At 50.4% G+C, this 12,864-nt stretch overlaps 1 long non-coding RNA gene across 1 annotated transcript; it reads right to left on the reverse strand.

The window, feature by feature from the left end:
- Positions 1–7,927: 7,927 nt before the first annotated feature.
- On the reverse strand, positions 7,928–12,069 carry LOC120404608. Its single transcript, XR_005598061.1, has 3 exons — positions 11,905–12,069; positions 8,124–8,382; positions 7,928–8,042 (listed from the first exon to the last, which is right to left on the reverse strand). It is a non-coding gene; the product is annotated as an uncharacterized LOC120404608 (long non-coding RNA).
- Between the last annotated feature and the right edge of the window lie 795 nt (positions 12,070–12,864).

Here is a 12,864-nt window from a genome sequence, read left to right on the forward strand (position 1 = left end):
TGTTATCTCCACAGGGCTGCAGCTGGCACTCATCACGCACCTCTGTTCCTCCCTGCCAGTCTTAGCTCCAACCCTGTGATTTCTCCTTTGGCAGCTGAGGAACCCCGCAAAGGGCCTGCACTGGCCCGTGGAATACAATCCAGGAGGGAAGCCACAGGTCCTGAAAAGAGCAGACGTGGGGATAAGCGCTCCTGGGATTCATATGGGATTTATTTTTTCCCAAGCGCCGCCTGTCCTGGAGCCCCCGGGGAGCTGGCTTTCCAACTGAGGAAGCAGAAGGTGAGAAATGTGGACTTCAACACCGAAACTGTGCGACTTCCAAATGGTTCTGCAGGAAGGAGCCCTCGGCAAAAGCCTTAGCCCTCAAGTTCTCTCTCCTGCTATCCGCTGGTTGTGGCGGAAGGTTGGGAGCTGTGGGGCCAGATTTTCAAGTGCTCAGCACCCAAAATTGGGGCTAGATTTTCAGATGAGCCCCACTCTGTGCGCTGGGTTCAGCTACAGATCTGGCCACTTCTTTAAGCACTTGAATGGGAGCAGAAGCTCTCTGGAAGTTCTGGCCACCTTCTAGAGGCGCTGGAGGAGGGAGCCACGCAGGGGTCAGAGGGGCTGTTTGCAGAAGGCACTGAGTGTAAATATCTTCCTCGGGCAATAATCTGGGGCTGGGGAGTGGAAAGACTCTTGGGATTTGAGAAGTAAATTGTAGCCAGGTGGGTTGAGCAGCAGCCAGGAGGCATGCCGGCAGCAGGAGCTCCAAGCTGGCTATTGAGTAGGGGCTAACATCAGCATGTGAGCAACGGAGCGAAGCAAGGGCATGGTAATGCCAGGTGCATTCTGCCTGCCAGTGGGGAAGCAGGAGGGCCTCTCCGGAGGGTGAGCAGGGGAGGACGGGATGCTTGGACAGCAAAGCTAGATTTCCCATGCAGTGATTGACACTCGTCTCAGACCCAGCAGGACCGTTCCAGATGTTCTAGACCATCTCCCATGTGCGGGTCAGGCCCCGCTCTTGCCCCAAGACTCACTCACATCCCCCGTGTGTCCCTCCTACATTCCAAACTAGCTTTGGGGCAGGAAGAGATGAGTCCTCCATCCCCATGACTCCCCAATCAGCTCCTTACCTTCAGCCCAGCCCTCCCCACCTCCCACCCCATGCATTTTGCTTTTCCCTAAAACACTGCAGTGGGAGCCAAAGGGGCAGAAATCTCCCCTTTGTGCTTGGAAAAGGGCACAAGGCTTTGAGACTAGCTGGAGCAGGAGAGGAAGGAGTTAACCCTGCTGCTTGGGAATTAATTAACAACAGATGTGTTCGGTTTCAATTAATTAATCTCCTGCCGACACTTGGTTTTTACAGTTCCCTCGGAAGCCTGTGCAAGTCAAGGAGCTGTCCGGATGCCAAAGCTAGCTCTGTGCCTGCAGGCCTGGCAGGTCCCGGGCTGCCAGGGCTGCCTACATGGGCCACGGTGGCAGTTCAAGGGGTTTGTTATTCTCCTGTTTGCCATAGGCTCCAGCTGGCCAGGGCGCGCACCCAGCCTCTGACACTAGGAGCAGTGAGCTGTGGTGCTTCTCGGGCGGTTTCCCAAGGGCATGTAGGCTATCAGCTGAGAATTACTACCTGCTGGGAGTGCGTGCACATGGAGGCCAAACGCCCTGCCTGCTCTGGGGCAGAGTTAAGGTTGGCATTGGTACAGCGAGTGGTATGGCTGAGTCTCCTGCTTTTCTGCTAGCCCGTTTGCATCATTACCCCATCCCACCACTCATTCCCCGCGTCTGTTTTGCTCTCTTGTTGCACACGGCTACGTAAGCAGCAAGGTCTCATGGGCAGGGGTGGCTAATCTATAACAGGGGGACAATTACTACTTCCCTACCCCACAGCAGGGGGGACGCAAGGATGCAGTTAGTCAATATCCAGGGGTTCCATTTGGGGCCCAGATCTCGTTTAAAACCAGCATGCCTTCAATTTCCAAACTCAAGGTCCGCTCTGAAGCCGGCTGCGGACAATGGAAAGACTTCCCAGGGCGGGCAGTAGACATAGGATCAGTCTCCTGCTGCAGAGAGAACCTGGATGAAATCGCCGTTGTGAGGTGCCTTGCAGATAACAGTGGTTCTTTCCAGGTCGCGGTGAGATGGGCCAGCCTGGGCCGTAAGCCATCCCGAGTCAAGGGTTCACCAGCTCAGGCTGCGTGTTCTGCTCCCTGTGGAGTGGGCTGGCCTGGATCTGAATTTATCTTCTGGAACTCCAGCCAGGTCTATTAATATATGGAAAGCAAAAGGGACGGTGGGCTGCCAAGAAGCCCTTAGCCTGGCTATCTCAGCTGGAGGGACCCTCTTTGGCTGATTATATTTAGGGCTTCAATTTGTGCCAGGCTCACTGCCGGCGATTTGTTAGGAGCGAGACACTGGGCATATGAATAATGAAAGTTCGTTGTCTAATTGCTGATCAGCCACGAGGGAACTATGCTTCCCAGTTCGCAGGAAGGCATTAAGGCACTGTTCACTCGACCTGCCTGGATCTCACTTTGCCTGGATGTGGCTTTTCACAATGTGCTCTGCTGTAGTAATGGCTGAGTTGGGCTGAAGACCCAAACGGAGAGGTGGTCAGGCCAGATGGAGGTTAGGGCCAAGGGCATGGGCTGTCTGGAGGGGACCTCACTTGTGTGGCCTGGACAATAGTATTACACAGTCCTGCCATAGCTGATCGTGCGCGAGAGTCTTCCCATCTGCAATCTCTACCACCTGTAACAGTCTTTATGCATCTCTCTGCCTCATTGGCTCTCCGTCTCGCTCCCCATCTCTTCCTCCTCCTCCCCTAGCAGGTTATTACTGAACACTGGGTATGGCTACATTGCAATCGGGAGGTGTGATTGCCAGCACGAGCTAGCCCTGCCCACGCAGGATGTTGGGTACGTACACATGGGCTAGCGCTAGCCCATGCCATCGCCCGTGCCGGACGGGCTTCGCTGCTATTGTTACTGGAGCTATCTAGAGCAAAGCTAATTCACTTGTGCTATCATGCCTCTTGATAGCAATGTAGACATGCCTGCGCTGTAAAGCATTCTTGGACATAGTTTGTGGGAGAGACCCTTGCTCTGCAAAATAACCATATTAGATGGGGATTGAACCCCACAGTTTGGCTCTGGACCTGAACAGTCACAAAGTCCACGGGGTGGGGGATCTATGGCCCCATCTTAGACAGACTGAGAGAGAGAGAGAGAGAGAGAGAGAGGCCAGCCATGAAAAATAGCTCTGGGCCTGATCTTTCCTAATGGTCGGGGGGTTGGGATGAATATGACCCCTTGCAAATCCCCACTGTGACAGGAGCCTCCTTGGCAGGTGGAGAGATCGACTAAGGGCTCTCCAGCAGCCCTGCTTCCAACCCCCAGCAAGGGGTGGACCAGGGGCATGGCTGGAGCATGCTACACTGTGGTGAGCCTCTGCTTCCCAGGGGCCTTGGGATGCAGAGTGTGAATTAGAGCAGCCTTAGGGCTGCTGTAACTAAGATGTGGCCCCAGAATACAGAGAGTACAAAGGGGCCTTTTCCCCACTACCCCTACATCCACCCCAGATCCCTCCACTCCTGCCGCCCCCTCAAGCACAGGACTGGAATAACTGGGAATCAGTCCCCTTATTCCTAGACCGGAGAGTCTATGCCAACACCAAAGAACTCAGAGAGGAAGGACAGTGTGTCCTGTCCGCCCTTCTTCGGCCACTTGCAGTGCTGTTCCATGCAGTCAGCACACCGCCAGCATGAGCAACATTAGCTTTCGACTCATCTTGATTTCTTGACGCTGCTCTTTAGCTTGCTGTGAAGGGCTCAGAACGACATGAACCTGCCCCAGCCTAGATGTGTGTTTAGCAGCACTGAATGTGTACTTTGTGGCCTTTGACATTCAGATGGATGAGAGGCAGCATTTCCGGAAGGGCTGAGATGATGTCCCATTTTTAAAGATGACTTGGGTACTTAGGATTCTAAATCCCATTGACTCGACTTGGACTGCTGAGTGCTTAAGTCACATGTCAAAAATGTCTTGAGTGACTTAGAAGCCCTAAGTTACTTTTGAAAACAGGCCTAAGGGTTCTAAGTCACTTGGATGCTTTTGAAAATTGTACCCTACAAAAATATCCTGAGTTATAACATGCGCAGTGGTGGGGGGGGGAGCATGTCAGTCCCAGAGTATTTGGGAGACACGGTGGGTGAGGTAATATCTTTTATTGGACCAACTTCTGTTGATGAGAGAGACGAGCTTTCCTTTCCCAGGCCAGAAGAAGAGCTCTGTGTAACTTGAAAGCTTGTTTCTCTCATCAACAGAAATTGGTCCAATAAAAGATATTACCTCACCCACCTTGCCTCTCAGTGTTATAATAGAAAGGATTCAAAAATAACCAGGAGTTTTGAAAGGGCTGTAATACAGCTGGTCGGAACATGAATTTTGCATCCTGCGGGGGGGGGGGGGGAATGAGATTTCCAATTTTTTTTTTTATCTCAAATCAGGATGAAAAACCAACATTTTGACATTTTTGGCAAAGCCTGAAAAGATTTATGTTGGATCAGCCAAAATGTTTCCATTTTGATAAATGTGGAATGTTTCATTTTGATTTCAACCCCTTTTAATGTTTGTTTTTCTAATATAAAATGAGTTTTGAAATGAAAACTCAGTCCACAATGAAAAATCAGAACTCTTCATTCTGTAAATGTCCGTACGTCCCATTTTGACATTTTTAAACTGATTTTTTTTTCATTTTTTCTCCTTAAACAATCAATACAATTTCACAAAAAATTCACTTTAGTCAGAAGGGCACTTTCCAATAGCAAACTGTTTTAGATGAAAATTTTCTGACCTGCTCTAATAACAAACCCATCTCTGCCAGGGCATCAGCCAACCCCTAACTGGCTGGAAAGAAACTACCCCATCTTTTCAAGTGCTGTAGATTTATACCTGCCTACTGGATTTTCACTCCATGCATCTGATGAAGTGGGCTGTAGCCCACCAAAGCTTATGCCCAAATAAATGTGTTTGTCTCTAAGGTGCCACAAGGACTCCTTGTTGTTTTTACCCCACCAGGCTATGTTCTCCTATCACGTCCTTGGACACATCTGACGCTGGTCAGAGATAGGATACGGGACTAGAGAGGTCCCATGTCTGATCAAACCTAGAAGTTCTTTGCTTTCAACAGCGTATCCTACTTGTGTCTTGCATCAAAATCAATCAAATGCAAGTGGAAGGATTTTTCTTTGTCAACTACAAAGACCTTTTTGATCCTGTTTCCTGTCTGGCCACGCACCGAAGTGGTGAAGGCTCAGAGATGGTTCATGAACCCACCACCTTTGCTTTCTTCTCGCTTATAAGTGCTGCCCTTAGTTGGGTCCTGCTTGCTCCTTATTCGCAGTCCTGACCCTGCCTAACTGGCCTCCTCCCCTTCAATTAATGGCAATTTTAAAGGGCCACGGGATGGGGAAATAAACAAACACATTGCACAAAAATCTTTCAAGCCAAAGAGAAAACAAATCGTTGGAAGGCGAGGACGTTTGTTTAATCATCTAGGTTCCAGGAGGCTGCCTGTGCTAAGCGGAGCCAGTGGAAGGATGGGGGCAAGCAGAGAAGCCTGTAGTCTATTAAACTTCCTTTGAGAGCCTGCCAGACTGACAACAGCTGGAAGAAATTAACATTTCAGGTCTGTCAGCCGGTTCGCTGGGTTCCCCACCCCCCCAGAAAACAAACAGCTTGATGACTGTGATCTCGGCAGCTTCACCTTCTCACTCTCTGAGGTCCCCGGCTGCAGACAATAGCTGGTTTCATCAGGTTTTTAAACAAAAAAAAAAAAAACCTGCAAAGAGAGTAGAGTGCCAAACAAAGTTCGGGCCACACTCTAAAGCAGGGCTATCAGCGGGAGTGAGGGTGGAAATGCCACCTTCTTCTGCAGCATCTTGTGTGTGACATTTACTGACCACAGATGTGCATTGGTTCCCTTTAGGCCTGTCGATTTTTGGTACCTCCAAGGGAGCATTCTGCCTTACGCCTCTCAGCACCATGCTGAACAAAGAGTACTGCCAGTTAAAAATCTGTTAGTCTATAAGGTGCCACAGGATTCTTTGCTGCTTCTACAGAACCAGACTAACACGGCTACCCCTCTGATAGTTAAAAATCTGACCTCCGATCATTAGCGGGATGTGATGGGGTGTCCCCCCAACACATGTGCCCTGAAGGGGTTAATGTAGGCCAGAGGGGCCAATTAACCTATTAGGCCAGGGATTGGCAACCTTTGGCCTGCAGCCCACCAGGGTAAGCCCCCTGGCAGGCCAGGCCGGTTGTTTACCTGCCGCGTCCGCGGGTTCGGCCGATCGCAGCTCCCACTGGCCGTGGTTCGCTGTTCCAGGCCAAGGGACGTGCTGGCCACCGCTTCCCGCAGCCCCCATTGGCCTGGGACAGCAAACCACGGTCAGTGGGAGCTGTGATCGGCCGGACCTGCGGACGCTGCCAAAGGTTGCCAATCCCTGTATTAGGCTGAAGGCTGAGAGGAAAGCCCTAATTACAGGAAGCTCACCTGTGTGGGAACAGATGGGACTTCTATAAAGCCAGGGAGCTGGGAGCAGGCAGGGGGCTGCAGGGAGGTATCTGCAGTCACTCCCTGGGAGAAGGGAGGTGTGTTTGGGGGCTCTAGCGACAAGTAGCCCGGGCTCACTCCCTGGGAGAAGGGAATAGAGAGGCTGGCAAACCCCGGGAGTGCTGGGGTAGTAAGCAGCAAGGTTGGGGACTGAACAGACCTTGGCTGCGTGTTGTAGGGTCCCTGGGCTGGAACCTGGAGTAGAAGGCAGGCCTGGGTTCCCCTACCCACCGCTGGGGAAGCGGCACCAGTGGGGCAGTCAACTGGAAGACTGCCTGGGTCAAGGACACTTGGAAGGGCTGTACCCCTGAAGGGGGGACGCTGAGCAATCTGGCCGGAGGGCTGAATCACGGAGAGGACGCTGCAGTTCCTGGAGCAAGAGTAGGGCTGCAGACCAGAGAGAGACGGAGTGACGGTGTGCGACCACAGGAAGAGGTGTCGACCTCATGAGCTAATCCCTGGAGCGGCCAGGAGGAGGCGCCAGCTGAGGAGTGAGTGAAGCACCCTGCCATAAGGGGGCTACAGCATTCAGTTACCAGTATGCCTAGCGGCGGCTGCGTGTCAATAGTGGGGCGAGTCTTGCAGTGTATGCAACACCCTTGAAAACGTTCATCCTCTCTCGGTCATTGCTAGGTGAGTGTTCTGCCTTCAGCATTGCTCATTGGCTGATGGTGACTGGTTCTTATAATGTCATGCTTCTCTTTCGTGTTTGATTGGCTAAGTATGCTGCCACTTAATATCCTGCTGGCGGAGTTATTTGAAAGCTGGTCCCAGCTGGAATGGCCTCTCCCCTGCTGATGTAGCTGAATTAAGCTGCTCTATGATGCTCGCTGGTTTTTGCAACAATCCTGCTTAGACTCTCGATCACACTCCAAATGCAGCAGCCCCTTGGCACACCATTGTGTTGTGGGGGTGGGGTCTCAGTCAGCTTCGCGTTGTGTTGGCCAGTAAAGAATACCGAGAAAATTATCTCGTGGGGTCAGAAGCTGTCTGAACTCTGCTACATCTGAAGCACGTAGAACTGGCAAACTCCAGCTGATTTCTGTGCCAAACTACAACCCACCTGACTTCTTCAGCCAGCCTGTGTACGCCGGGGCCTGAGCATAGACCACATATCTCCAGGTTCTGCGTTGTTCTGCATTGCTACCAAGTTGGAGAAGGAAAATACATCGTGGTTTGAATTAACCCTCGCCTGTGTATGGTGAGGAATAGGACCAAAGACCACGAGAAAGGCAGCTCAGACCATTCTATTCTGTATAGTTTTTTATACCATGCTCCTCACAAATCTGAGCTTCTGACAGGGATCTGATCAAGATCTACTAGTCCAGAAGTTTTGAGCACTGGGTCCCAAGGTGCCGTGTCGCACAGGAGAGATCACACTTATTCCAGCATTGCCAGAGATCAGCACAATCCCCACAGATCTTTGCTTGAGCCTTGGAAGGGTCCTGAGAGGGAAGACAAAGAAGAACAGTAGTACTTAGAGTCTTTTCAATTAGAGTCTTCCACCACCAGCAAGCCCGTTCTACCTGTACGTTGCTCTCTGGTGATTGATCCAGTGAGGTCAATGGAGAGAATTTCCCATTCACTACAGTAGACATAGGTTAGCCCCTTAAATCTCCTTCCATTCTCTGTAGATCCCCTTCTGACTTAAGTCTGTGTGTCCCCATCCCAGTCCGTCCATTGCAGATTTATACAGCTCCAGATTCCTCTCCAAAGTGTCCTTAATCAATGAGAATTATAGAAACCTTGCTCCACCTTTAGCCTCCAAATTATTTGCTCATAGTTCTGAAATGTAATAAACAAACCAAAAAAAGACTCCATTCAATAATGACATAAGACAGACAAGATGGCAATCTAACTGCTTTGAAAAAACTAGGCCCAGATCCACACCGGGTGTAAATCAGTGTAGTTCCATTGACGTCGACCAAGCCACACCAACGTACACCAGCTGAGGATATCATCTGTGGCAGTGATTGCTCTAAGGAGGTGCCTACCAGCTTAGTGGGATCTGGGCAAGTCTTTCTTTTTCAGCCTTGCTCAATGGCAGTTTGCTGATACATAAGTTGACCTCGGTAGAGAGTCGTACTAACAGGTGTTCCACACTTTGTAGGTGCTCACTGCTGAAAAGCCAGGTGAGGTCTGCTCACGCCCCCAAGAGAGCTGTAACTATCCCCCGGATGTTGACTTCATTCAACACCATTCTTCTTCCCACCCCCGGTCACTACGCCTTGATTGAAGGCCAGCTGTAGGCCTACGAGTGAACATGCAGGCCCTGCATTCATACAGACGTGCCAGGCCTGATGAGACACTATATCAACATGTAAGCAGAGTCAGGATGAGCTCTACCCTGACATCTGGTGGTAGATTATGGGGAGTGCAGAAAGAAGTTTCAAGTATTCACATTAGCATTTCAGTTATTTGCATTGGCACTCCCACCCCACTTAGCATTCCGCACAGCAGCCTGGGATGGTTATTTTCACAGCTATGGGAGCCCCAATTTCGTTGTTACTGGGGCAGGAGCAATAAAATGTTGTCACCCCAATTAAGTAAATGAGGAACTACTAAACTGTCTTATGATAGAGGGTTTCATTATCAACTAAATAGCACTTGCTAGACAAGGAACATGGGTTCCAAAACCCAGTCGAGAGAGAGGCTGGGGACAGATATCTGTACTTGGTGGTGCAGGCTTCTTGTGTGAGCCAGAAGCACCAGTTCCACCTATGCCTTTCTCCACTGTGGAATGTCAGAGTTAAATTTTGATTCCCTTAAGAATCTAGATACAGGTTACTGAGCTGAACTCACTGGCACTGGGGCTCCCCTACTACAAGCTGGAATCACTAAGAGCTGAAATCACTGAAGAGCTGGACTTGCTGAGCTGAGAGCACTGAGTACTGTGCTAATGAGTGGGGGAGCCTGAAGTAATACCACGGAGCAGAGCAGCTGGCAGAGCAGAGTGGAGCAGTTGGTGCAGCCACTGGATGAGTGGAGCCAAGCAGCTCGCGAGGATGGCTGGAGAGGATCACAGGACAGCTGGTGGACCAGAGCAGCTGGCAGAGCGGAGCAGCCCACAGAGCAAGCGGAGCTGAGCTGTTTGTGGGGACGACTAGTGGAAGCAGAACCCCACAAAGAGGCAGGGCAGTTGGCCCCGAAACCACGTAAGGTGCCCCTTTCTACCCAGGCTGGGGAGGGGGACCTCTGCAGAGAGACTCTTGAAATCTGGGGCTGCACTGACCCCAAGACAGAGACTTGGGATTGTGGGACTTTTGGGACTGTGGGTGATTTGGGGGTTGCTGGACTCAAGGGCCCAGAGAGAAGGACACGGCCCAATTTGCTGGGGTGGGTCTTTGCTCACGGTTTGACCTATGAACTCTAGCTGAGGTATTTTCCCAATTTAATGCTTGTTGTTTATCATGTAATTCAACCTTTTCTGCTACACCAAGACTCTGTGCTTGCGAGAGGGGAAGTATTGCCTCCTCGAGGCACCCAGGGGTGTGTGTAAGATTTTCCCAGGTCACTGGGTGGGGGCTCGAGCTGGTTTTGCATTATGTTGAGGGGAAGGGACCCCTATGTATTGAACCCGGCCCTTGCTGCTATCGTTTCGGCCCAGCAGAAGGGTTACAAACACAATGCTGATGTTGGCCCTCCTGGCTTGGCTTTCTGATCTGGATTGGATGCTTAGGTGCCCTTCTCAAAAGATCCAGGGCCTGATCCTGATCTCAGGTACACCAGTGCAAATGCAGTTCATGTATACAGGTGTATCACTGACATCTGACTCCTGAGATTTTGTCCTGTGTATTGTCTCTCACTAAAAAGAGGTTGCCGTTGGAATGAGAGCTGTGCTTTTGGTTGCCCTTGGAGCAGGAGTTCAGATGAATTTTTTCCAGCACTGGATTGGTTAGTAAAACAATTGGTAAAAGCAATTGCTACCAAATGAGTTGACACTTGGCCTAGGTTTTGTATAGTGGCTGTGTGTGTGGTCTAGGCCTGTTCCACCATCTGCCAGCAGGAGTCACTGTAGGGAATGGCCTAAGTGGACTATTCTGGGTGAAACTCACAAGCTATTCCAGCAACCCACCCTATCGCATGCATGCGGGAGGGGATGATAATGGTGAGTTGGCTGGAAGCAGGCTCACAGCTCCCCATGTCATGACCTACCCCAGTAAGAATAGCTGTAGGGAGTGGAATATTATTATTCTTATTCATTATGTGTTTTGCAGTAGCACCTAGGAGCCCAGTCATGGACCAGGTCCATTGTGCTAGGAGCTGTACAAACACAGAACAAGTAATGGTGCTGAGGCCAGGTCTACTCGAGAAACTTTTGCCAGTGTAGCAATGTGATATAAGGGTATGAATTTTTTTTAATGACATTTTTATACCAGCATAAACAGTAGCATAAGCCCAGTTACACCGCAAATTTCAGTGCTTCTTTCAGTATAGCTTCTTTCGTTCAGTGAACTGATACAAGCAATACTAGCAAAAACACATTTTTGCTGGTAGACCCTGCATCTGCCCTAGGTGATTGCCTACCCTACCTTGCTGATATTAGGATAGCTATACCAGCAAACCTTTTCTAGAGTAGACTAGACTAGTGGCTCTCAACCTTTCCAGATGACTGTACCCCTTTTAGGAGTCCAGGGGAGGCTCTGTTTTTTGCCACCCCAAGCACAGCAGTCAGGCACCTTTGGTGGCATTTCTGCGGGAGGTCTGCCGGTCCCGCGGATTTGGTAGCGGTTCTGTGGGTGATCTGCCGGTCCTGCACCTTCATCGTACCCGCCACTGAATTGCAGCCAAAACCGTGGGACCGGCAGACCTCCCGCAGAAACGCCACCACATGCTGCCTGACTGCTGCCCTCACAGCAACCGGCAGCCCGCCCCCCGCTGCTTGCTGCCCCAAGCACTCGCTTGCTGCGCTGGTGCCTGGAACCGCCCCTGCAGGAGTCTGATTTTTCTTGCGTACCCCCAAGTTTCACCTCACTTAGAAACTAATGGCTTACAAAATCTGACATAAAAAGACAAAAAGCGTCACAGCGCAATATTACTGAGAAATTGCTGACGTTCTCATTTTTACCATTTAAATTATAAAATCAACTGGAATATAAATATTGTACTTACATTTCAGTGTATAGTACATAGAGCAGGATAAACAAGTCATTGTATGAAATGTTAGTTTGTCCTGACTTCGCTAGGGCTTTTTATGTAGCCTGTTGTAAAACTAGGCAAATCTCTAGATGAGTTAATGTACCCCCGGAAGACCTCTGCCTACCCCCGGGGTACACGTACCCCTGGTTGAGAACCACTGGACTACACCTTATTCTCCAAGCTCCCGTTGTCCAGATTCTCCCAGCAGGAGTCGGGAATGGAGCAGCCATGTCAATCTAGCAAAGGCTTTTTCAGAGAGGATGGTCAGGAAGAGGTGCCTCATAAATCCAAACAGTGATTTCCTGCTGCAGTCGAGGGGAGTTGTTTTCTTTAAAAACGCAGCTGAAATCGGAGAGGAGCTGGTGTTAGTTTAAATCTCTCAGTGCTGGGGAGTTTGCTGTATGATCGAGACAGGGCCAGCAGCCAAGGTGCGTACACACAGGCCCCCATTTGAAAGCCATTAACAGGAATATTTCTGGGGGAGAATTAGGCACATATCTTTAACCCACATTGAAATGCACTGAATGGACTTAAGCCTGCTTGAGTTATAGAGTGAAAATATGGCAAAGATTCTGTTTTAAAACAGGAAGGCTAGGAAAAGTTGGCACATGTTTCACACACATCCATGTGCAGCGCACACATGCTCGCATCCGTGTACAGCCCCACACGCATTCTCGCACATATGCACCCACCCTCATGTGGATTCTCATGCCCACACACATTTCCAAATGTCCACACATGCAGCGTCACGTGAGCGTGACCGTCACAGGGTTATTATTTCTATTAGAGAAAAACCGAGAGGCCCCACTGAGATCAGGGGTGCACTGTGCTAGGCACTTGTGTACACACACACACACACACACACACACACACAGAGCGATGGCTTGGACCTTGAAACACTTACAGTCTAGACAAGACAGACCGGGGTGGAAGGGGAACCAGACTGACACACAGCAGCTCAATGGCAGACTGGAAATTGAGCCCCGGTTGCCTTTTCTACCACACCATGCTTCCTGCCTGCTCATCGTCCCTGGCATTCGCACTCCTACCTGATCCCACCAGCAGTGCTGCATGTTCTCACACGTTCTCCCACACAGGCATGCAGTCAGTACTGCACGTTTTCTTTCA

This window comes from Mauremys reevesii, linkage group 4 (genome assembly GCF_016161935.1).
Source record: "Mauremys reevesii isolate NIE-2019 linkage group 4, ASM1616193v1, whole genome shotgun sequence".
NCBI lineage: Eukaryota > Metazoa > Chordata > Testudines > Geoemydidae > Mauremys > Mauremys reevesii.